Source organism: Cataglyphis hispanica, chromosome 11 (assembly GCF_021464435.1).
Source record: "Cataglyphis hispanica isolate Lineage 1 chromosome 11, ULB_Chis1_1.0, whole genome shotgun sequence".
NCBI lineage: Eukaryota > Metazoa > Arthropoda > Insecta > Hymenoptera > Formicidae > Cataglyphis > Cataglyphis hispanica.
In genome coordinates this window covers 2,889,287-2,916,453 of record NC_065964.1, presented here as the reverse complement: position 1 = coordinate 2,916,453, position 27,167 = coordinate 2,889,287, and the positions used below count along the sequence as shown (strand labels likewise).

Below are 27,167 nucleotides of genomic sequence, written 5' to 3'. Positions count from 1 at the left end.
ATTCTTTAGAGAGAAACATAAGAGTATATGTTTATATAAAATATAAGAATATATGTTTATATGAAAGATCCTCCTTAATTCTTAAAAAAAATCATCTACAATTTTTTGTAGATATTTAGAAACACCCTATATATATTTTGATCAACATTGTCTGTATAATTTTGTAATTTAATTGCTTTTTCAAGATTATATTTAATTAAATTATCATTTATTTATAATATCGTAAATAAAACGGATTTGAAACAAAGCTTTAACTTGGCCGTGTCGTGTTTAACGCTGACCATCATTGATAATGCAATTCGTGTCCGCTATAGATTATTCCAACTAGAGATGCCCTAGCTAGGTCAAACCAGATCGTGCAAAGTTAATCTAGGGCAGTGTATACGCTGCATAGAGTAATCTTGTTAGAGTTGCACCAAAGTCTAGTTAGATCATACCCTCAGACAAGTAGTCCAAGCTATATACGTCACGTAGAGAAATCTGCGGTAATTGACTCTATTCTTCTAAGATAGATAAAGTCATTTATCATGCATCGATTTATCTTTCGGCGAGAAAATGTATCGCGAGTTCTGTTCGGTAAGTTTGTGCTGCAACTTGCCAAAAAGTTTCTCGCCGAGAAATTTAAAAAGTTCAAAAAAGGAAAACATAAAATCTTTGAAAATTATGTAAAAAGAATGGCTGGAAAAATTCTTGTAGAACACAAATAATCGAATAAAGATATATTTATGCATCATATTTTTCCAATTCTTTAAAGAATCGAAACGAATTTGTCGAACAATACGATATTTTCAAAAATAATATTTCAAGCTATGATGACAATTCAATAACCCATTTAAGCGAGAAAGGAAAGAATTTAAAGTCATTTAATAAATAAATTATATTTCTTTTTATGAGAGAAAATATTTTTTAATAATTCTTTTCCTAAAAAAAAAATAATAATAATAAAATTTATCTTAGCCTCTTGTTGTATAATTACCCCGAAAATGTTTGCTATAAAGTTCTCGACTGTGTAAAATGCAGTAAACGTTAGAGAAATACGAATTGCTAATAGCATAATAGTACGAGGCATCCAGTTTACACGTATCTAACTATTACGCAACGGAATGCAGAATGCATCTGCAATGTTCGCAATATCCAAGTATATGGAAGATATAAATTGTATCAGATGACTCTCATAGCTAATCGATATATTCAACTGTACGGTCGTACGTTCTACACGTGGTATAATCGATCTTTATATTACAACGCGTATGCTCGTTAAACATATCTGACAACAACTATCGTTCGCTCATTTAATGTTTCAAGAAATTTCAGCGTTTCAATATTATCTATATTCATAATTTTTTAATGATTTTGATCAATATTTAGATCCAAAATTAATTTATAAAAATAAAGATATTAAAATATCTATTAAAAATTTTTGTATATACAACAAAAAGAACGGCTGGAGAAAAGCTCGTAGAACAAAAGCAAGTATAATTGAATAAAGATATATTTATGCGTCATGTTTTTCCAATTCTTTCGATATTTTTTCCAAAGAATCAAAACGAATTTTCCAAACAATAGAATATTTTAAAAAATAATATTTCGGGCTACGATAATAATTCAATAGCCCATTTAAGCAAGCGAGAAATGAAAGAATTTAAAATTATATAATAAATAAATTATATTTTTTTATAAGTGAAATATTTTTTTAATAATCCTTCTAATTTTAATAATTATTGTACTTGCAAAAATTTATTACAAATGTAAGAATAAGAATATTTTTACTGTAAGATTAATAACGATTTTTATTTATTATTCTCTCACGTAGATTAATAACAACAAAATTTCAATTCCAATGTAATTAATAAATTCATTATAGTATCATTTTAATATAAACAAAAGAATACTAATATTATTGTAAATTATCGGTTACTCTCTCTCTCTGCCTCTGTTATTTGTTTTGCAATATGACCTGAAAAATCTACCGATATAATTATATATATATACGTACGAAACGAGAATACGTTACGTGGCAGCTAACAGTAGCAACTAAAATACAAACAAGCGAATACATTTTTATAAATTCGGGAATTTATTGCGTAAGCGAAACTTTACACGGGCTGGGCTCGCGCCATTATACATTTAAGTACGCGTTTGTAAATGCTGTCACGCTAAGTAATTCCATTAAAACGTGCAAATTTAACGCCAGCGTCGTGTGATTCGATCACATCAGTTTAATATCGGATCAACATGAACTACGGCGCATCCTAGATAATATTTCATTCTGTGAACTATCTATTAAAGTCGCGGATTTTGATGGTTCCTGAGTTTGACGTTAATTGACAATAATGCATCGTAACTGTTCAATAATAATGAATTATTATCAGTGGTTATCTGCCAGTTTACGCCGAACGACCGATGGCTAATGGATCAGCCAATAAATAAACACGTTTTTATTTTATCATGCGTTGCGTTTTTAAAAAACAGAATTATCTCTCTTTATTTGTAAATATTTTATTGTAAATCTCGTTATTTATAGATATTTATAGATTTCTGGTTTTATGATTCTTCAATTTTCGGTTAAAACATTTCCATATCGTTCGAATTATTATTTCAATTCTTTATTTTTATTATTTCAATCTCTATTGTTCATAAATTCACACAAATCCAAATAAATATATTAGATAAAAATTAAGAAAAAGAATTATTATTTATATAATAAATATTTATGTGCAAAATATATCTTATATATATATATATTTTTTTAATAATGTGTAATAAAATTTAATCGACAATTTATCGAAAATCTCTACATTATAAAATGATTACTAAATGATATAAAATAACATTTAATAAATTTCATGTATTTAAAAATAATTACAGATTTTATTACATTGGTAATGATAAATGCATTTTCACGAGATCGCGAGATAAATAAAATAATAATTATAAAATGCTTTTCTTAACTTTTAAGCAACGTTAGCATTTTTCGAAGGAGAGAGATTGAACCATTTTAGAATGTTAAAAGATGTTCTCCTTTAACGCGAAGATTTCTGCGATAAGATCGGCTCGAGTGAGTGAAAAACAGGCCCGTATGAGAAAGATAAGGATTTTCGGAGAGGCGCTTCTTGTGTCTTTCGCCGAAGCGTAAATCCTTTGTCGGTAAATCCTTATCTACTCACATGAAACGCGTTTTGTAACGGAAAAATTAAATTTCATCGAGAATACGCGCATCGATGCATAATGTAAATTGGATTCAGCGATTACGAAATGTCACAGTCACCGAATTCGACGAAAAACTGTCACGTCTCGCGAATTTCTCAAATCGAACGATCTTCGGCTAGATAGATCCTCGTGAATATTTATGAAGTGAGAGAATCTCTCGAGTACGCGAAACTCGGTCTCTGCGTCTTTCGCATACCATATATGTATATACGAATATCCAGACTCGATTTTTATAACAATTATCGTCCCTTCACGTGCAAATAATGTACGATTACCGATAAAGATAAGAGACGCTTCTCGAAGAAAAAATAGAATTTAATTCTTCGTAATATGACGAATCCGCATAATTATTATAAATACTGAAAGAGATAGAAGATTCTTTCTCTATCGACATTATTAATAAACTTAAATTTGACCGCGCACCTGACTGTACTATAGAAACAGCTGATTGCTGTCACCAGCTGTCACGTACCTTAATTAATTACGAAGTCTGCTCGACGATGCCTGATTGCACTAGGATATATCCAATTTGGTTGGTTGTGAGAAGAACTAACGTGGAACGATGCTTCTCAATGGAGAATCCAAATTAGGATAAGACGACACAGCCCACGATGATAAACAACACTTTTCGATGATCGTCCGTTATTCGATTCGACACTCCCGGACACTTATAGCACACGCGTTTTGTAAATCAAAACAATATGTAACGCAAAAAATCGATATCTATGACGCACGACGTAAAAGGACGCAATGCCTACTTCACGCTATCACGCGTTCGTGACGTCACGTCGCGACGTTCTACTTGTACCGCAAAGCTAAAAATAATTAATTATCCTCATAAAACTTTATTAATTACGAAGTCCATTCGATAATTCCTGATCTTACGCGGAAAATATAATACGAAATGACATCTTTCGATAGATAAAAAGACCTGAACGGACGCCGACTCCAGATGACGCAACGAACGTCGAAACTCCGAAGAATATTGTTGATCGATAATTGATATTTTCCGATAATTGTTCATCGCGCTCCCGTACACTTGTTATACGCGCGACGAATTTTGTGATGCGTATGATAACGTATCGCGAGAGAATCGTTTAACACTCCGGACGTTCACAAAGCTCGACCGACGTCGACCTCGTTCCCGAAAAAAGGACGAAAGGACGCGACGCTAATCTCACACGGTTATAAACAGCCGAGTGACATTGGTCGCGAGCTAGAGATCGTGCGCTCTTCTTGAAAAGGAAGCGTTTGATTGGCCAATCGGAGCCGAGATAATTTCCTTGTTCTGATTGGTCGATCAAACGCAACTAGAGTTCGCTCTTTCGCAATTCTCGATACTAACCGCGACACGAAAAATCTAATGTATGAGGGCGCATCTAACGCTCACTATTGCATTTAAAATTGACTACGTCATTAAGCGACGAAGACTGCGCGCTCTCTCATTACGGTTAAAGTTAATGGTTAACGTGCGGGATGATCGACATTTGAGATTTCTCGCGATATAGTTATCGTTTATAATAGAATAGAAATTTTTTAATATCGCTGTTCGTAAGTTAATTTATTAATTACATTATAATAATTAGGCTCGCAACTGTAAGTTTTAATATCTTTTGTCTTTTTCGAAAATATAATTATAGAATAGATATATATATATATATATATATATATTATTTATCGCTATTATTTTATTAGTCGTGAATAAACCTCGCGAGAGAACGGATGTGAAATTTATCAAGGTAAATGGATGGACTTTTTATCCTCGCTTTTACTGATTATATGATACAATCAAATTCTCGGTCACATACATATATGGACACGCACACGTACACACACACACGGGCACGCACACGTACACACACACACACACACACGACATGCACACACAGATCTCGCGATGAGAAGACGCGATTCGAGTAACAGCGTGAAATTGACTTAAGATCCTTTCTCATTTCCCGGCAACTTCGTGAACGTAATCGGACACCGGTAACCGTTGCACGTTCACGCAGTCACGAAGGATCCTCGTTTCGCGTGTCGTACATCAGTTGTTTAATCAAAATAAATCGTTACAAAGTGCGTCACGTGCCAAATTTCGAATCCAACGACGAGCGATTATCGAGAAGCGCAGAAATTAGCGATTAATAATATATAATTCGATGTTTGTGTGTCTCGTGGCATTTGAAGAAGAAGAGAGAGAGAGAGAGGAGGAGACTCGGCGTCCTTTCGAGAATTTTCTATGTCTGTTTCGACATATCTCATTATTTATCGATCGAATCAAGTAATACGATCAACTAATTGAGGTACATGTAACAATAATTAGCGCTGTTCTCTAATTATTCCTCTCATAATATAGTCGGAGTCGGTGTCGCCCTATGACGTCACGCGTAACGACGTGAAGTGCATCGCGTCCTTAGAATTTTCGAAGTACATCGCGCGTCTGATGGATGTCGCACGTAACGGCAAGTGCTCGCTATTTCGCGTGTGACGTAATCCGGTCATTTCGCGCCAAAAAGTGTGCCGGGTGCGGTAAGTGCGGGAGTGCCGATCTAAGTAACGGGCGATCATGTTAATTAGTGTGATTAATAGTAATTCTTCGATGTCTCGCAATGACGTGGTATGTCGCATCGTGCCAAGTCTGATGCTCTCTATCGTATCATTCGCTCAACCGAAACAGCAGCGCACAATGAGGAGTTGCGTGGGTCTTCTAATTAATTAAGGTACGTAATTAGCTATTTTAGTCTGGCGATGTAATTGAATTTTCATTGAATTTTCGTGTTACATAGTTATTCGATTACACTTGACGAAATATATATCGCATGCGCGTGCGGGAATGACGTGCAACATTCGAAGGAAACATCGTTAATTAGCGATCGTAATTAATTGTGTTTTTTTTTTCCAGATTGGCTGGTATTCACGCGTTGGGAGCGAATGTCCGGAGTAACGCAGTAACGGAGCGACCTGACGGAGAAATCGGCACCGACAACGAATTAAATCGTGAGTAAATCCAGTTATTATATTTACACGGTTAACTGTTTATTTGATGATTGGAATTGCGCTTTAGCGCGCGCTTTATATCACCGTCAATCGCATTGTCGCAAATTAACCTTTGAATAGAATTGTCGGTCTCTGATATTCAATGTTGATTTATAATTTATACATTTGATAACATTAAATGAATGGTAATTCAATAACAGTGGATATAAATAAATAAAACTGGTAAATAAATTGAGATAATTTTTACAATTGTACATTTTAAAATAAAAATTATCGAGAGATTTTGGAGGGAAGAGAAATTTTTGATTAAATAATTTTTAAAGATATTTTCGATTTTTTGAAAATTAAATTAATAGTAACGTCAATTTGTAATAACTTTTATTTGACTGGCACAGTTTAAATTTAATGCTCTATCGATAAATGATACACATATAATGAATATGTATAATATATAATTCTATTTATTTCTTGGTCAACCTGTTTTCGATAATAATATATAGAGCTGCATGCATAAATATATGCGCGTAACCCAACAACATCATGATTAAACGTCACGTTCGCGGAATTTATCGGAAGCAGTTTACATTTATTTGACGTTTAACTTCCGTACAACATGTTGATGCAGACGTGACTTTACAAAGTTAATATATATACAGCGTCACATCGTCTAGAAAATATCATTTATTTCCTACCACGCTTGTGTAAGAAGCTATTTTACTTTCTTCAGCGTGCATCTCTTCGCATCGTCGTCCTGCGAATGACGTTAAAAACCTTGGGAAAAACGGAATGCGGCGGAATTACATGGCTTTCCTGTCAAAGAAGCAGAAACTACTTCTCTTACCTTGTAAGATCATTATATGTCGGCAGATAAGTCGGCAGAATGAGGTCTCATTTAAGCAATCATGATATTCGCGGCGTCGAGTTGACCCGTACATATCGGGCGCTCCGTTAATATCCAAGATTTATAACGTTTTCGAACGACAGCTTCCGTTTTCGCAGGATACGCGGACAAGCGATAGCCGTAAGATGAATGAGCGCGTCGCCAAACTTTCCTGCACCTCGAAAATAATTAATAACGGGAAATATCTTCACTGCGATTCTTCGAATTGGCGTTACCATCGAGAAACTTATCGACACGTTATCCATTTAAAGCAAAATGTTAGCTTACATAGCTTAATTTATCTTGAATATATATATGGCATATTTAATTAAAATAAGATTACATTTTCCGTGGCAAGCAAGCTAAACAAGTATCAACAAAGACAAAAATGAATTTTGGAAGATGTTGATGTGATGACAATATTAAAAAAGATTTTTTTTTTTATTTGGAAAATATATGCTATACATAAACATTTTTCTCACTCATGATATGGATCATGAAACATTATTTTAAAATTTTCACGTGATATATTAAACATTTTTTTTTCAATTTATTTGTACTTTTGTAAGAGAAGAAGAAAGAGATAATTCTTTTTCTTTCTCTAATTTATAAATTAACATTTCTCTTGCGTGTCAGACAAGAATAACTCTTACTAATTGAATAAATAAAGCTTGCAAACATGAAAGCATTACATCAGCGTTAAATATGTATTGCGAAGATGCGCCATTAATTCGTGCAACTGATGACTAAATATTTATGAAAAATTTATTCAACGATACATTTATTATACTAGATATACTTATTGCCATCAAAAAAACTATTACATGTTATAAAATGTATATCTTTCTCCCTTTTAAAATTTTGAACGTTTATTAAATATTTAAATTTAATATAAACTACTAGATTTTTATTTTTAATGAACTTTTTTGCCTCTAAAATTTTTCATTTTCATTAAAATAAATGTGCAAAAACGATTTATCGATGTTAAGCATGTATAATTGAAATTATTGCAATTAAATATACATATATATTTTTTTTCAAATTTAATTAATATAAATCGTAAAGATTATTAATATAAATCGGATAATTGATCCATAACTAACGCTTGCGTAATCTATTATAATTAATTGTGCATATTATTACGCGTGTTCTTGTTAATTTGGCAATAAATTACAGCTCTCTATAACATGATTACAAAAGAAAAGGGGGATAAACGCGCGGAGAATTACTAATGTCACTGCTGTCATAAACTTGCAATATTTTCCGGTATATAATTTGATGCAAAGTCAGCGTGACATCAAAGAAAAATGCAGGTACACATAATTAAATTAACCTCGACTCGTAAAATCCAAAGATATCAAAATAGAACGCCCTTTGAAACGTATCGCAAGGAAAAATGCGATCTTTCCGCGCTCGTGTTACGCTCTTTAATTCCCTCGCTCATCTTCATCAGTCAGGGATATTTTTTTTTTCCCACATCTTTTCTCTCTGTTCTCTTTTAATTATCCCTTGTCGAGAAAACGAATGCGCGACGAGAAATTATTAGCGACAGCGCTAATCGTCACGACCCGGTCGCGGTTTATCACGCGGGAAGGAACGAGCTATCGTTGCTCTCTGTCGAATAACCCGGAAAATTCGCTCGCGTGTATATGTGTGCCATTCAATCGAATACCGTGTAAATACTTGCGCGCAAAAAAAAAAAAGAGAAAAAGAAGGAGAAAGAGAGACAGAGAAACATCGCGAGAGAAGAACGTTGCAAAAAAGTTATCGAAAAAATCAAGCACTGTTAAGTCGGATAAGCGAAAGAGCTGACACCGATCGTGGATTCTCCGCAAGAAGAGAATACCTTTATTGCGAGATGCACTTCAGAAAGTACCGACGTAGTATACGGAGCGATATCACAAACGCGAAATGTGCGGCAACTCTCTCTCTCTCTCTCTCTCTCTCTCTCTCTCTCTCTCTCTCTCTCTCTCTCACTCTATCTCTTTACCTTTCTAGCTCTTCCTCTACTGTCAAATGCACTTTACCGTGCATAGAACGGAGCGACTTAATGGTGCTCGTCCAATTATCGTTATTAATTGCTATTGTGATATACACCGCGGTACATATACAGTGGTTATTATATTAACGTCCGACTGCTTACAGTGCAAAGACCTTTCAGAGATCGGTAGTATGGCATTTGGTAAGCTTATTACTAATTGTAGGTGTACGATCGTTTAAAAAATAACGTTTTCGATACGTTTTCCTCGCCGACTGCGAAATAATTCATTGGTTTCCAAGAGCGAGCGAGCCAGATTAGAATCGATATGGAAGTTTATTGAACGCGGCCAGTTAATGGCTATCGTCTGCTATTACCAAGAACTTGTGAATTTGATATCAATTACTTCGGTGAAATAAAATCTTAAATTGATTTTCTACGAAGGAAAAATCCGCAGCGTATTTAATTGCGAGATGGAAGAGTGTTCCGAGATTTTATTCTATATTGATGCAAAATAAATATTTATCGAGAAGAAAAATTGGAAAGAGAAAACGCGTGTAAAAAAAAAAAAAAAATTCTTTCCCTATATTCTTAGTGTATTGAAATTTTCAGTGTACTATTTCAAACACACGCTGATATTTCTAGTATCGTATTTTATATATAAATAAAAAAAATTTACACACTGCAACTATACAATTTTTTTTCGCAAAAATTGGAATATCAAAATGAAGAAGATAATGGCGAGAATGTTTCATGTTGACACAACTATCGAGGAAATTTTGCAGCAACCGCGAAATAGTTAACCGCGGAATTTCATCCAGCAAAGTAGTTTACATCTAAAATTAGCAGCGCGCTTATAATTCATCTTTACTTTATAAACTAATAAACTAATAAATCTTCTCACATCTTGTACAATAAAAATCTTATTTTAATTGAACCACTATTGAAATTTGCAAATTTTTTAATAGAGCTTTTATTGTAATATTATATTATATTATAAATATTAATAAATTATTGACAATATAATTTTATTAATAATTATATTTAATTTTAAACAATTATATATGTTATTAGCGATTATGAAAAAGAATAGGATAAATTTGAGACAGAATTAAAATTTTTGAATTTTTTATTTGTGTTTAGAAACTTGACATTTTTATTTTAATGTAATTTACTCAAAATTCAAAAATTCTTGATTAATTCCGATTATTAAAGTAATAACGAGACTAAGCTGTAAGTAAGGGGTAACACGTCGTGTTCTGAAGCCGTCAGGCAAGTTAGTGTTGAAATTCAATAATACTCGTATGACAAGCTCGTAGTTACTGATATTAATAATGGGAGGAGTTTAACTGGAGACTAACGCAATTCATTATGTCGGCGCGTTTTTGAATATGCAAATCCCCTATCGTGTCATCATATTAGGAATTATACATACTGTCGTGCACGAATTAATACGATACCGTAGATAATGCATAATAATTTCGTTATTCTGGATGTATCCATTTCTCATTATTTCTGGAATAACATTTATATTTTATGTAATGATCCGAATTTATTTCGCGTTAACATTTATTATTTTGCCGAAGTAAGGAATAAGGAAGAGAAAAATAAATATAATTATTGTAGTTAATTATTTTTTAAATATTTGCCACAATTTTTCAATGAAGAGGAATATTTAAATATTAAATTAAATAATATCATAAATAGCAATCTTTTGTTTTACGATTTATTATTGCAAAAATAAGAATACTACTACTTTTCTACAATTGAACGGTAACTCGGCACAAAAATATTTTCTCTCTACGAACTTATGAAAAATTCATTTTGACTAATGTAAGAACTGAAACGATTACAAGATCTCCGGTCGCATTTTATCTTTATTAAACTTGACGCTATATACATATAAATCATTTATTAAATGTAAAATTTTGTGATTACCAACCTGATTCAGAATATTGAAATCAATATTTTAATAAAAGCCAAAAACTTATTTTAATAAAGTTCATAGAATATTGATTAAATTCTGAACTTTCAGCAGGATTTCGGATATATATGTATAAGCGTAGGAAGATAATGAATTCCTGGGAAAATTAATGCAGCCATTTTCTGCTAATAATAATTTCTTTTCGGAAGATGATTTTTTTGGTCCTACATTATATTGAAAATATTATAATCATTTTAAATGTATTTGTATGAAGATTTTCATTAAAAAATTTTATGGAAATTTATGTAAATATTATTATAAATTTCATTAAAAATTAAATTTATATTTTGATAAAAATATATTTATAGAATAGATATTGATTTATATTTTTTATCAACAATCGTCAATAAGTTAATAATTCTTGTTTAGCGTAACATTTTATAATAACAATTTCAATATATTTTTTTTTGCGCAATTTCAATTTTTTTGTTTTAAAAATATTTTTTTGAACGTTAATTAAATGCAAATATATGTATCGAAATATCGATCATAATGATTGAAGGAATACTTAGTTCTCTTATCGCGGGAAATGAATTGTATTTAGACATCTACGATTCACTACCATAAAATACGCAAACTGCGGGACGGGACCTCCATATAGAAGCTGCGCAAACTGTAAGTCGATAGTCGATCCTCTATTGCAGTCGCACGCACAACGTAAAGCAAATGAAACAAAGGGAGGCGTCAGAGGCGCCTATACCATTTTGCACATCCATCCTAGATTACAGGGAATCGTTGTTCGGGTTCTACGTTTGCATCAGTAACGCGTATTGTCACAAAAACTTTATGCGAACGTCCCTTTTTAACATTCCGTTCGGCTCTGTCGTTATTAATTCGGTCAAATCAATTTTCGCCAGTTTCCGATCGCATAACACGATAACATCGATTGGAAAAAAGCTGTTATAGCGAGAAAGATTTCGATCGAAATCAAACATTGCAAATCTGGTGGCGCAATATATGCTATATGGACACAAAAAAAAATTCAGAAACTTTGACAACAAGATCCATATTTTATTTTATTTTATAGTGTCGCGTTATTTAAGAAATTTTTTATTAATATTTTTTTCTAAGTATCGATATAATATAATGAGATATTCTACATCTGAATTAAGAATCACTTGGTGAAATTATTCCAATTTTTTTCACCCTTGCAAAAATTTTATAACATCAAACATTTTGTCGAAAAGATCGAAGTAAAATAGCTTTTAATTTTAAATAGCCTTATCTTCTCAATACGTGATAAAATGTTATAAAAAAAGACGTTTATTGAGAGAATTTCAAAAATTCGCCGAATCGCTTTGTACATACGACAGCTTGATACGTAAATTATCTCAGCTCAAGGCTTCCACGTTAAGGTTCGTTATAAGAGCCGGCAACATGACATGTAATTAGATGTGCCCATGTATTAGGTTTACCCGGCAAATTCCAGCATAAAATATAGAAATTGACGAGTACAGTATAAAGCCGGGCATTCTCGTGCTTTACACTTTATTTTATGTCGCGGTTGTTGCGCTCAGTTTTATGGAGAGAGGTGTAGCCCGCATGAACGTTATCACGTTCGATAAAAGTTAGAGTCTGCATATTTGCTAGGGATGTTTATTCCTATGCTTTTTACTATTCCATCGAACCATCGGCAAAGTCCGATTGCAATCAGAGGCTATAAAATTAGAATTTTTATTTAAAGGATATAATATTTTCGAAGCGCGCATCTCGCGAAAAGATTGAATAAAAATAACAATGTTAACGTTATTAATGCGAAAAGAAATCTCGCTAGTTACATAGGAGATTATAATTCTCATTTAGGAAACGCGCATGATTTTAGAAATGACGGAAATTTGGAAAAATGTGATTTTTATTCATTTAATTTTGAAATATTCTGTACTGTAAAAAGAATAGAAATAAAAATGTGGGACTTTTTTTTATATAATGCTGAAGTAAAAATTTATTCATTAATTGGATTTCTCACATGAAAGGGATATGCATGAAATACAATTTGTCGATGAAAAGTCGATCGATTGAATATTTGTTTCATAATAACTTGTAGGTTTATACAGATGTATACTTTATTCGCTGCTCAGATATTTAGCTCGTCCGTTTTTATTTTTAATTTGCCGTTAAAAGATTACAATTTTTCGCATAAAAATTAAACATAATTACCGTTAAAAACAAATAAAAGAGAAAAAAAAATATAAAAATAACGAAAGAATTGTAATTATCTGAAGAAAATGGAAACGAAAGTTTGAAAAACGAAAGAAAATGTTATCTTCATTTTAATTCCGCTGGTGAACAATCGATGACGCCTATTATAAGTTTTGCGACAGAGTTAATGGCTGTCGCGTAATGAAGCTAGAACTTCGCGTTAAGGAGATCAAAGATGCCTTCAAGAATTAAATGAATAGACGCCATTCGCGCAAAGTAAGTTTGTACAGAATGACGTCGGCGCGTTTGACGAGTGACAGTTCTTTTATCAAAGATACGACGATGTTCGTCGAGTGGACCATTTTCGTGATTATCCATTTATAATGCTGGCTGCCTCATAATTATACGCCATGACATTAATATGTTTTCCTGATGGGTTAATTACGTTGAGAATTTTCCGGGGCTTCATCGCTGTTCATCACGAACGACTTGATCGAAAACATAATATCGGTTAATGTTATGAATCATGATGCGCCTCCGGGACTATATTGAAAGGGAATATCGCGTAATTATAACAATAAACCGCAATCACAATATTTCATAGAAAATAACGAAGTTACAAGGGACGGTGAAACACACGCGCAAATCTCAAATAAATCCATTCGTGCTTGTAATTACTTTTTAATTGAATCGCGAGCAACGCGCATCGAAGCACTTTATTGACGAATCTCTTATTTAAACATTATCGTTTATTATATTTGTCACACGTGTCAGTAAAAAGATTAGCATTGTAAAAAAAATGATGGATTTAATGCCGAAAATAATGTCGTTCATATTCAGCAGAAAAAATGTAAACGCGGAAATTCTGTCATAAATAAAAATGCAATACTTCAAAACAAATGTATTTGTATGTTGTGTTTTTTTTAATTAACAGTAAAAGTTGCAAATTTCACGCAATTGATAGTCGTGTTTTAATAACCGTGTAGTTCGCGACCATATTCACAAATAAAAAATTTCTTCTAGTATAAAAATGGAGAAAATTTTTACAGAGAAAATAGTTACGTTTTATTACGTTGTGAGTTTTTTCTTTAAAAGACGTAAAATTCTTTAGTAATATTGACATTTTTGTGGAAGTAGGAATAATATTCCTACGAAATTGTCCGATATAAAAAGCGATATCGCAATTTAAAAAAACTCACATTTATTGGAATTAAGATCTTCCACTCGTGTAACATCAATTCTCTTTCGATAAGCCGATCAAAATGAGTTAGCTTTCGTAATAATCCAACATCGATATCAGCTCACGTCGAAATACTTTGACGCGAAAGCAATCTTGCTTCAAAATAACTCAAAGTGAACGTTAAAGAAAGCATTTTCGTCACACATTATATATAAAAGAGTGCTTTAATTAATTCTGTTTGATGTGTGTTACATCTTTAGAATTATAAATTAAGTGTACAGATTTGAAAGTATTACATTATTACATCGAGAATAAAAGTTGTAAACTGAATTTAAAATCTGCTTAGTTTATTATCATTTAGTTAAAATTATTAAAAATAAAAATTAGTTAAAATTTGAGTATTTCAGTCCAATACACTTGTGATATTACAGCTTAAATATTTAAATATTTTAATTTAAAAAATTATACTAAACTAAACGCGCGAATTTAATCAAATTAACAATTTTTTTTTTTTAATGTAAAGTTATTTGAATAAAATAAAACCTTCAAATTGTAGATTCCATTTCCAGTAATACACACGCGCAAAACATATTTATTATAAAAATGTTAATCACAGTTTGCGAGATTTTTAATTTTACTTTTTATTAATGCATTTTAATTAACTTTGATAATGTAATTTTTAAACTTTGTATTGAAATTAATTAATAATACAAACACCAAATATTTCAAATATCCATATATATATATATATATATTTATACATATATATATATTTTTTTTTACATATATATATATAATTTATCCAATCGATATTCATGAATTCTACAAATTCCTCAAACTATTGCAATATCTTGGCTAGACTACAGTATCGAATTGCACTCATACATTCGCAGCATTTTCTCTTTTGCAATGTTGCTGGAGCGCTGTAAAAGTACAGGCACCGAAATGAAAGTTCCGCATATCCCCGGGAATTGTTTCAGTCCACGTTATTTCGATGCGGTCCGTCATTGGTGATTTATTGGCACGTGAAATCATCCTTGGAAACTCCGCAGGCGAAATTCCACGCCTGCGTGATTCTACAGTTTGCCACGCGAACGCACATTCAACGAATGGGCAGCGTGTTAAGCGATATCGTATTACGTGTAACATGCGACGAATGAAAGTGCTGCAATCGAAATTCAGAAACGCTCCTTCTTTCTCTCTCTCTCTCTCTCTTTTTCTCCACATCCCATCGACGGTGCATTGAAAGACGTTCATCGATCCGGAACTTTGGCGGCGAATGGACTGCGCTTCTAAAATTTTATTCTATCGCGAGTTGCGGCATAATAATAGAAATCGAGTAAAGAAAATCAGTAAAATTATTCGAAATGAATATTGCAAAAGTGTGTAGCATTATTAAAATGTTCTTAAAATGTCGATGGTTCTATATTGAATTGTATGTCAGAAGCAAGAAGTAGCGAAAAAATTATCAAGCGAATTATTTATTTTAAAAGTGACAGAAATTTATCTATACTTGATGCACTAAGATATCCATTTTTATTAAATTTCTATTCTTTTTTGGATGTAGACTTTATAAATCTTTTTTTTTTTATATATATATATATATATATATATATATATATATATATATCAAGAACAAATCGTGAAAAAATTATTTTTTTATTAATTAAAAAATAATTTTTCACGACTTTGTTCTTGATATAAATAAAAAAATAATTTAAATAAATATTAACAAAATTAATAATTAATTAATTAATTGATTAATTGATTAATTAAGTGACATTTTAATGCATCGATTACAGATGAACTTCTGCCATTTTTTAAATAAATAAAATTCGCTGGATTCCTTAAATCTTGATTATTTCCTTTTTCCAATTGATTGTGCCCGACATACAACCGATTTATCTCGACGACTATCTAAATAATCCAAATCCGTATTATCGGCGCCGATCGTCTTAACGCGGAGTAATTTGCCCGGCAATAACCATCGCAATTCCGCCCGTAACACGACCACCGGTGAATCACCGTGAATCGCCTAGGGCGATAACAATGGCGAGGTATCGCGCGACAGGAAAATCGAAAGGGACACACAAGTGGCGCCAGAAATCAGAATTCAGAGAACGTTTCTCTTTAGCGACTGGCCCGGGCTCCGATTTGGCCTCCGATCTGGCCCTTGAAGTCGCCCTCTTCCGCCCTCCCCTCCCCTCCCCCCACCCCCGCGCGAGAGCTCGTTCTGTCGCCACATTGCGCCCAGATAAACACGAGATCGTACGCCCCCGCTTTGAAACTTTCCCGGGTAAGTTTGCCAGCCGTCGGGGTCGGCGAACCAGAAGAGCCAGCCGAGCCAGTCGCCTCTGTGCGATGGTCAGAGATTGCATCGGACAGAATCGATATCCTGGCGGAAGTGCGCCGCGAGATTGCTGAAACGTCCCTAATTGAACAACTTATTTCAAAAGATCTGGATCGTTGTGTAATTTAATATCGAGAGCATCATATGATCCATTATTTTTCTGGAAAAAGATCTTTCTCCTCGTATATTACGATATTATGGCTTTTAAAATTTATAATATATGGTTAATGAAATTATTTGAATTTATTTAAAATATATTAATATTTATTATTTAAAACGTATTAATATTTAATATTTAAAATATATATATATATATATATTAATATTTATTATTTAAAAATATATACATATATTTTTCTTAACAATATAATGTTGATGTATCGGGATTTGAGCTGAAACACTCGATATAAATAAATAAATATAATAACTCTTTTATTTTTACTTTTATAAATAGTTTCTCTCAATTAAATTAATTTATAATTTTAATTTATTCAATGAGTGAATTTCTCGTAATTTTCTCAATGATTTAAAAACGCTGCAGCAAAATGCAATTTAGATGTAATTTAAAAAATTAATTAAAAGAACGCGGCAATTTGAACGCACTTCATAGGAAATTGTGGATATTTGGGATGAGTTAAAATTCCTGTAACAAACTTTCAAAGTGTGTTTGAGAGGGACTGTTACAATAATAAAAACTTCCATTAACGGATGGAAAATGCTTCCTTTCTCCTTATTCTCAGAATGTGAATTACTTATATATTAGACATTCAGAAGCAAAGCGAGCTAGTGTAAACTATCCGATGTAACGTGCCCAGCATAATCAATAATAACCTTGTAATATACAGAATCTGCTACAAATAATCGAGGAAGGAAACATTTCCGACGAATGTTTACAGAAACTTTTGTTGTTCTAGTTCCTCAAACAATCTCTCACAGTTTGTAATTTTGATTCATCCTATATAATCTGAAACGTATAACAGTTCACTTTCTCCATACGCTATCGCAATTTAGAAACATATTATCTAATGAAAATAGCAATAAAAAAATAGAAAAGAATTTTTGAAGTAAATATATAATGATAAATTAAACTTACGTTATTTTAATTTAATTTAATTTAATTTAATTATGCCGTTAAATTAAACAATGTGATACTTCACATTTCTTACCATTTTTAAATTAGATCAGATTTGTCATTAAGCTTATTATTAACGCAACTAGTTTCTAGCTCGATCCTAACCAAATCTTCGCTAACACTCAATTTCTCGCCCAACTCTAATCGACACTAAATCGAAGTCTCACGGACTAAATCTAATCGAAAATCTAATCTATCGATCAAGTTCTAACTCCTTAAATCGCTTGAAATTCCGTTGCAAATTAGCCCAAATTGATGCCTAACTCATGTAAAGCGATTTTGTTTTACAATGCAAATCGAATCTTTCTAGATTTTACAGTCGTAAGCTATTTTAATAGAACTCCAATTTAAATCCGATTATTTGCTGACAACGCGAAATTTAGGTTAATTCCATCGTAAGCGGGAATAATTTTACCGCAAGGTAATCTTCAGCTCAGCAAATCGAAAGTTATTGAAATTGTTGTTCTTTACTGAAACGATACGCATAGCAAAATAAAAATTTTGTCAAAAAATATGATATAAAGTCACATTGCTCATGTCATTTTTGTCAATTTTTGGTAAAATCTCGTTTTAGAAAATTAAATATTATTATTATACACAACTTTTTGATTTACTAATTATTTTTATAGTACCTTTTATATTAAATTTTTCAATAAAAATAAATCTGAAATTGTACAAAAAAAACCATTATTGTAAACATAAAACTTTATTGCTTGGATGTTAAAATTTAGAAAAAGAGAAACAAAAATAATGCACATGTGTATATAATGAAGCAAAAAAGGAAATTCATATATCGATATAAAAGGAAAAATAATTTTTCTTAAAGATTAGTTGCCCTAAACGGCTGATAGTGATTTATGACTACGTGCAATATGGCTTTCCGCGTTGATACATTTGATCTATATCGCACGTACCCAATTTTGCGAGAATCCCAGCTCTTTTTTCAACGGTTCGGATGCGCTGGGCGTGATCAATTATCTCTATCGACGAGCGTAAACGCTTTCTCAATACAAACAACAAAATACATGTTCGTGTTATACATGTCAATCGAAAAGACTGTACAGAATTGCACTGATATCGATGCTTGTTAAAACGGTTCACATTCAGTGTCCAAGAAATGTACACGTGATAAAAAGTGCTTCTATAAACGAATTGTAAATAACGATAAATATGTACAAAAAATTTCTCGTTTATATGTATATATCTTTTTTCTTTATAATTGTCGTTATATTAAAAGATTTTAAATTAATAACACATTCTTAAATTAACAACACATTTTGTGTTTATATATTATTAGCCTTAAAATTACATATTTTTTAGTTTTTTTTTTTTTTTTTTAATTTTTTCTACGAAAATTGCATATTGATTACGTATTATGATTTTATTTTATCATGGAATTGCTTTCAAAGAGACTTTTGTGTCATTATGTTCAGACTACAAATATAGCGATGTATATTCATCTCACAATATATATCATTACACATTCCTGTGTAATAACAATGAGAGAAAATAGATTTATGTATGTTTCTAATTTTGAGATATGGCTTACATAAAAGATCACAGTATTTGTCAAAACTAAATCAATGTTTTTCACGGTATACGATATTTCATGTTACAATTTAGTTTTTACATGTATGTATAATCACGATGAAAGTGCGCGAGAAAAGTTATCGATGTTTGAACAAAAGTTGGCAATTAAAATATAAAATGTATTTACGTATGAAGGCATAGAGCTTCCATCGTGATCGCATGTTTTTTAATGAGAATTTAAATCACTTGACGAGATTCCCTCACAAAGGCAAATATAACATTTTCGCAGAAAAATTTCTGCATCGCGGACTGTGTCATACCGCGAATGCGAGTAGATAGACATGACGAAGGCAATAGAAATTCTTTTATATCGTTTTATCACGCAACACAGTCAAACGGACGTTGTAGTTTCCCTATAGACTCCACTATGCTATGTTAATGAGACTATTTCGCCAAATTCTTTCCATAAAATCCATCTCTGAAATTGTTCTAAAATAAAAAATGCATGGAGAGAATACATTAAAAGGCGAAGTAAACGTGGTACAATATTTATCTGATAATTAGATCGAATTTTATCTTAATATTATATCGTCGGAAAATATTTGTATTATTATATAGCGTATTATTTTTCTTATAAATATTTTTTTTCTTTTTTAATTTGTCATTAAAACGTAGATATTTTAAATTGGAATAATATTGTAAATATCATATAATCCGGATATTTTTAATTGATGAGAGACTAGAGGTAAAGTCACGTTCAAATTAGCGTAGACTTTGCATGAGAAGTAATCAATAGATTTTACATAATCAAGCTAATTTATAAAGTTTAGTTATCAAAGTTATCTCCATTTTAAATTGTTACTGAAATCTAATTATTCTGTCAGTAAATTATTACAACTTTCGCGTAATGCTTTTCAAGTTTTCCACGTAACTTTGAATTATTTGTTGTTGTGCGACAATTTTAATTTACTCTGAATCTAGGTTTGCAATTAACACAAACCGCAATTGTTTTCTTAATGAATGAAAACAACATATCTACATAAACTTTGAGACTGTTTTTATTATCGACGTTTTGAAAAAATTTCTCATGTTACTTTTTTACGCGTACATTACGTATTAAAATATATAACATCAATATTTTTTTATATTGTTTTGAAAATATATACATTTATTTTAAAAATTTATTCCTTCATTATAAGACATTTTTTGCGCTCAAGATTTATTTTCATCTTGAAAAGAATACAGGAAAAACTTTTTGCTATTACAAATCCTCTATATTTCATATTTCATATCTTGATATTTCGGATTTCTTTACGATTCATGTTTTGCGGTATATATCGTATAGGATTACATTGTATGACACATGGATACATAGACGCGTGTCATTTGTATACGTGCAGGATGAAAGAAGATTGGATTTTTGTTTTACGTCTGTCCGATTTCTCAAAGTAAATATTTGGTTGTTCTTAATGCAAGTCCCATTCATGAACTATGAAGCACCGTAACGTATACACGTGTTATAGTACGCCTGTCATACGCCAGCTCAGCTGTGCCAAATGGAAACGTACGAATGAATTTCACACATTACACTCTCTCGTAGTATCTTTCTAAATCACAAAAATATAGTATATATTTTTTTGAATATGTGACAATTAATTCAATCATCACATGCTTCATTATTTCTTGTTATTAATTCAGGATGAAAAAATTTTATTTTTATTTTTATTTATTTATTTTTTCTTTTTTTAGAAGATAATACATTTAGTAATGTCAAAAATGTAAGATACATGAAGCTAATTTTCGACAAAATTTTGTGACATTAAAACATTTTCAAGGCATATTGTAATATGAAAAATGTTCTCGAAAATTTTTACAAAAATATTTTTCACCTTAATTAAATACGTCATATCTATGAAGTATCATATTTAACGAGAGCATTTTTCACTGATGAAGTTTCCGGATAATTAAACAGAGCTGTAATTATCGCGGGCATCTGAGCTTGAACTCACGTAATCCATCCCAGCAACTGGCGATGAACGATTCATCGTGCGCTCGCGATCTCAATGTTCGCTAATTATTCATAGCGGATGGACGAATGTTGTCGCGTGTCGCGTTCCACAAAAAAGAAAAAAAAAATAAAGAAAAAACGAGAACAATCCGCGTATATGTGGAAAAAAAAGCGAGCGGCGCAAAGCATCTAGGGTTTCATTTTGATATTTGCTATATAGAGCCTCGTGGAATTCCTCGTTCATATTTATCTCTCTGTGTCAGTTTTTATTTTCCATTCAATCTAAAACCGTCCATTGCTGGCATTCCGCCGCTCTGGCAACTAGCAAGAAAATAAATGAATAAATTAAGTGTTCTGAATGCTCGCCCACGAGCAAAAAAAAATCCACGACGACTTCCAGTCTTTCGAGAAAATCGACCACACTCGACAACGCGATGTTAAATACGAAGATTTGAATAAACGAGTGATTGTCTTGCGACAATGAAAACAATTGAAAAATATACACACTTTTATTATAATAGATAATATATATTATAATATATAGGTATTATAATATTTATAATTTACGTATCAAGTTTTTTAATAAAATATTTTTTTTACTTATTTGAAAAAGATATCAAAATAAATAGTTGATTTTGATAAAATTTAACAGACTAAAATAATAGAGAATATAAGTCTGTAAAGAGAGAGAGAGAGAGAGAGAGTTATGCTCTTTGTTTAAAATATTTTTCCATTTTCACGATGCTACCTTAAACAAATAATGTCAGCCACACATTTCAAACTCATCATGTATGCAGCTTTTCCCGTTATATTATTCTAACGTAACGATTTTTTATTTAAACTAACTTCATCTATGCATTTTAATAAATATCGTACAGACATTATTTTAATTATCATTTATCTCTACTTTTATATAACGATAACAAACAAATAATTTTCCTAATTTTGATAGTAGTCCTTTAATAAAAAATGAAATTTCTATTATTTTCGTTGCAAGAGGCTTCTTGCAACAAAGCTTTTTATATCCACCAAGTATCTTTGACATCAGAATCGTCCAACGAAACAGAGTAAAAATATGAGAGAACAAGAAGAGAATAAAATGCATATCTCTCTTTTCCATCTTCCAACCTTTAAAAAGTACTCACCAACGAGCGCAACTTAAGAATTCTGAAAATTGAATTTTCTGTATATTGAATCATATTTCTCCGCTCTGTACCGCGTTCACAGAAACCTGCAATTTCCATGTGGAAAGTTCCTTTTTTGCGGAAACGACGAAATCCTGAATTATAGTCTGCGTTATGTTTATGCGCGCATTTGCATTTGCGAAAATAAATATTATAAGTCAAGACGTGCCATTAGAGTTTGTAACAATCTTTTTCGCTCAACGATTATTTTATTAATTTTAACATAATTTCCATGGAATAAAGAGAAAAAAATTATGTAAATTAAAGATTAAATAATTATTCATTAAATTATATATCTTTTTGCCCCAGATAATAATATTTGTTAATTTAAATAATTTATTTATTTATTTAATAATTTAAAAACTTCCCTCTCTCTTTTTCTTTCTAAATAATTTCTGCACATGATAAATTTTTTATACATTATATTTTTTACATATTTTATATGTGTGCATTATGAAAGTATATGTATAATATATATGATATATTTAAAAAATTTTAATTAGGGAATAATATAAATCCAATTACCTGAAAAAGTAAATATCTAGAATAAATTAATATCTTTTTGATGCTATTTTTTAAGTATATTTTATCGCGCTTACGCACACATAAATGTATAAAAAAATTTTGTTCGATAAGAGATAGAGGACTGATTGCAAGTTATTGCGCCGTATTCCTTTCCGCGACCTCGCATGAAATGAGATTTGCAGGAGACTTAATGGACCAGCGAACGACAATTGGATGATCTTGCGTCTAGATGTAGACTCTCTATCTTCAAACGTCACTGATTTCAACTTGAAGTTTCATGCGCATTCCTCTCGCATAATGCTCGTCCATGTCCGCGAGAAATCATGAGGTCGCAGACTGCCGAACTATTCGCGTTTACGTGTGGGACGAAAGCATTTCCCCAGAAAATTATACCTCACATCGCGATATCTCATCATGGTGTGTGTCGATATTCTGTCAGAGTAACAATTTGCATATTGACATTTTGCTTCACACACACACACACACACAACGTAAATAAGATTCTCGTAACTATGATGCACCGTTGGCTCGCCGCTGTCTGTTCTTATCGTATGCAGGCGTTTTCAATATATATTTTTCCGACACACAAAAATGTATCTTTATTTCACGAAGTGAGGCAAATTTTTCGCGAGTGAAATAGAAAATTTAATTTCAATTTATACTATCCTCGCTGATCAAAGAATGTCATGTAATTTAGCGGTGAATATTTTTTTAGATATTTAGAGATAAATATTTTTTTACTTTAAATCATTTTATACGAGGTTGTATTGCATTATAATTAACCTATGTCGTAATAATTCTCTTTTTTTTCTATATTATTTATAATATTTGAAATTTATAAAATTTTCAAATACAATTTAAAATAAACTTTATTGTGCGTGAAATTCGAAGAATTTGACAATTAAAAATAAAAGAGCCACGAGTGAAGGCTGTGAAACTGTTTAAATATTAATAACCAACGAACTCGTCACAAAAATTATCGTTGGCATGAAAGATAAATAATGGCAAGCACTACGCAACTCTAGAAAGATAAAGCACCGAGGGTATAAAGTACCGAGGATATTATAAAAGCTCAAAGAGATACTCTCGCGGACATTATTGATTGCACTCGTACGCCGAGCGCATTCCGCAACATTTCATGCCAAGGAGCAAGAAACTCGCGTTAACCCCCTCCCTTCTCTCCTGCCCCCGAAAAGAGATGAACGTTTGCGTTTAGTCGAGCAGCGGAGCCGCGGCCGAAATTGCGAATGCAATTTAGCGTTTGAAGCGTGCATTCGAAGAAAAACACACAGAGTGGTGTGGCTAAAGTTGCGATGCACTCGGACGAGAGGTGTATGCATATACCGGGCATGCAGCGGAGACTCTTTAACCCCCAAACCAAGGAACGCCGTCCAAGAAAGCTGACCGCGGATGCAACGGGCGTGAAACGCTATCAGTTTTTCTGCTTTGCGAGTTGGCCCCGTCAAAGCCACTTAAAAGCGGAGGAGGAAAAATACCAGACGCTTGTTTGTTAGCAGCTCACAAAAAGACAACAAAAATAATCACCGTAAAAGCGAACGAAGATCAGAAGACATCTCCGTGCGGCACGTTTCTTATTTCTGTGGAAAACAATCTCGCCGTCTCGTGAATATCTTTGGATGTTCATCAGAGCTAGAAGAGCAGATTGAAGCTTTGACGGAAGCTGCGGCGTCTTCTCATTTCGTTACATCCGCCGTGCAGAACTTTCTTTCTCTAATGTGTCATGGAGTGGACATTATTATTTTGCAACCGCCATTTTACTGATAAATTTCTCAACACCGAGTATACATATATATTGTGGATAACAACAATATAAAGAGTTAAGAGAAAAACGAAATTTTGTTATAAAAAAGTTCCCTTCTCAACTTGGCTCATAAAAGGCTAATTTTTAACGTTGAATATTTATGACGTAATAACTACTGTAAATCTATTTTTGTCATTAAACTTTTCTATAGGATACTTTGTACAAGGAACACATATTTTAAGGACGAAAAGAGAATGTAATTTGTGACATTCGCAGATTGTTTACAAGCTTAAGCATCATTGTTTCGACGCAAAAGAGAGAGATTCTCAACGCGTATCGACTGTGTCTTGCGTCGAATGCATTGATTTCTGAGCTTTGTAGCCTATCTACTTTGCCGTTAATTATCGTTCGCGGCGCTACGCGATTAATTACAGATGACATTTACATTTGTACGTATGTGGAACAAGTGGTCGTTTGTTCACGGCAGAGATCACCGACGAATCTTATCAATGATTTTGGCTGTATTGTTAATTACGCGCCGTATTGTTAACGAGCATATACCCGGTGGTATAATATGCACGTTCCCGAAAACGCCACGAAGTTGCCGTTTCGGTTTAGCATACTTGTAATTTAACACTCGCCACTGCCTGTTACAACATATCGCGCTTGCAATTTGAAATTCACACAAAGAAATAACTGCGATCGCTCGCAATGCGATGTTATTACATTGTTTTGGGTAAACTCGAATTTAACGTCGTTTGTCAAATCGCGGATCGTTCTCGCGTGACCGAAATAAATGTTCGCGCAGAGGAAATGCTACGATACTCGCGTTAAACTTATTATTTGCTTAACGAATTTACATGCACATACATAGCTTCGGATAAATGCGAATTGTAGCGCGAAATATTAAATTTTCCCATAAAAATCGTGACGAAGGGAAAAATGAATTTTAATGATACATGTGTCATCTGTCGAAATATTGACAAAGGATTGAAAATTTCGTAAACTGTCCTTCCAAGTATCTATGCAAAAACTGAGCACAATTCTCATAACGGTTTGGAAATTATTTAAGTTTAAAGTTAGTATTGTTTTTTATGGAAAATCGCGTATTGCACTTATTAATAAATTTGACAAGGATCATAATAAGGACTGAAATAAAAATTTTGAAAAATTTTTAGTTAATTTACGGGGTATTGACGATCAAAAATTTTTGTCATAAATTAAGAAAAATATTAATTACAAATATTTTCTTTTACGAAAACGTTAAAAACTATGTTATTTTAATTATTTTAATTGTTTCATAATTCGGATTTATTTATTGGATTTTTCAAACAATATAAATATAAGAAATACGCCTCTTTTTTTAAATTTTGACAATTTTTTGCTACTATTACAGTAAAAATACTCTTATATCGACGTTCTCGGAATCTTCTCTAATATAGAAAAATTTAAATCGACAACTTATAACGTTTGAGAATTTAATGATGCTTGTAAAAATCGTATTAGCGATTTAATCTTCGCACACGTGAATGCTAAAATCACTGAAATTAGCCGTTTCTCCAGGCGTTACGTGCGCGAAATGCATTTCCCTATCTTTTCCATGTTAATGTTTCTCTTGTAGGTTTTTACACGCGCGCCGAGAGGCAGGCTGGACTAATATAATCCGTTAGCTTAAAGTCGAACTACTTGCGCCAAGAGTCGTGCTCGGAAATTCACGGCTATACGTTCCGTTTTCCCTTTAACATCCGACGGCGTAATGCAGCTTTGCATAATTGCGATTTAACGCTTCCCATTAAATTCTTTCGTTTACGCGGCAATATGGATGCACTTTGCTATACTTAAATCGACGTTAATGCGATCCTTCGTATTAATTTTCAACTACAATCTCAACATCATACAAATGGCATAAGTTAACTTTACGATTGAGGAATCGTGTCTGAATTTCTTAAACGATTTTTTTTTTTTGCCAAATTCATGTAACTTTGAATATGTAATAATACAGAAAAATTGGTGAAAAACAATAGAAAAGTTTCTTTATAGAAACTTCTTGTACGTAACGTATTTCTCTTATTCGTAGAAATATACAAATACTTTTGAGTTTTCATGTTATATACATCGCCACACCGTGTAAAATACATAGCGTATGCTACCATCGGAAAGAAAGGGCTTACATACGATGTTTACGATTTTCGATCACATCTAAACGACAACCGCGAAGTCAACAATTTTCTCTCGAAGTCGAAATGGAAGTTGGAGGTAAAAGGTACAAGATATACTCTGCGACGATATAGTCGGATTTCCGGAGTTGCAG

At 32.1% G+C, this 27,167-nt stretch overlaps 1 protein-coding gene across 4 annotated transcripts in view; it reads right to left on the bottom strand.

The window, feature by feature from the left end:
* Positions 1–27,167, bottom strand: part of LOC126852715 (neural-cadherin-like) — a 140,399-nt gene that overhangs the window by 86,613 nt on the left and 26,619 nt on the right. Inside the window, exon 1 of one of the 4 annotated variants that reach the window (XM_050597784.1) lies at positions 3,683–4,355. The exons of the other annotated variants lie outside the window; for them this stretch is intronic. The gene's annotated coding sequence lies outside the window, so the exon portion shown is untranslated. Of the gene's footprint in view, positions 1–3,682; positions 4,356–27,167 lie in introns of those variants that run through there. 4 annotated transcript variants of the gene reach the window in all.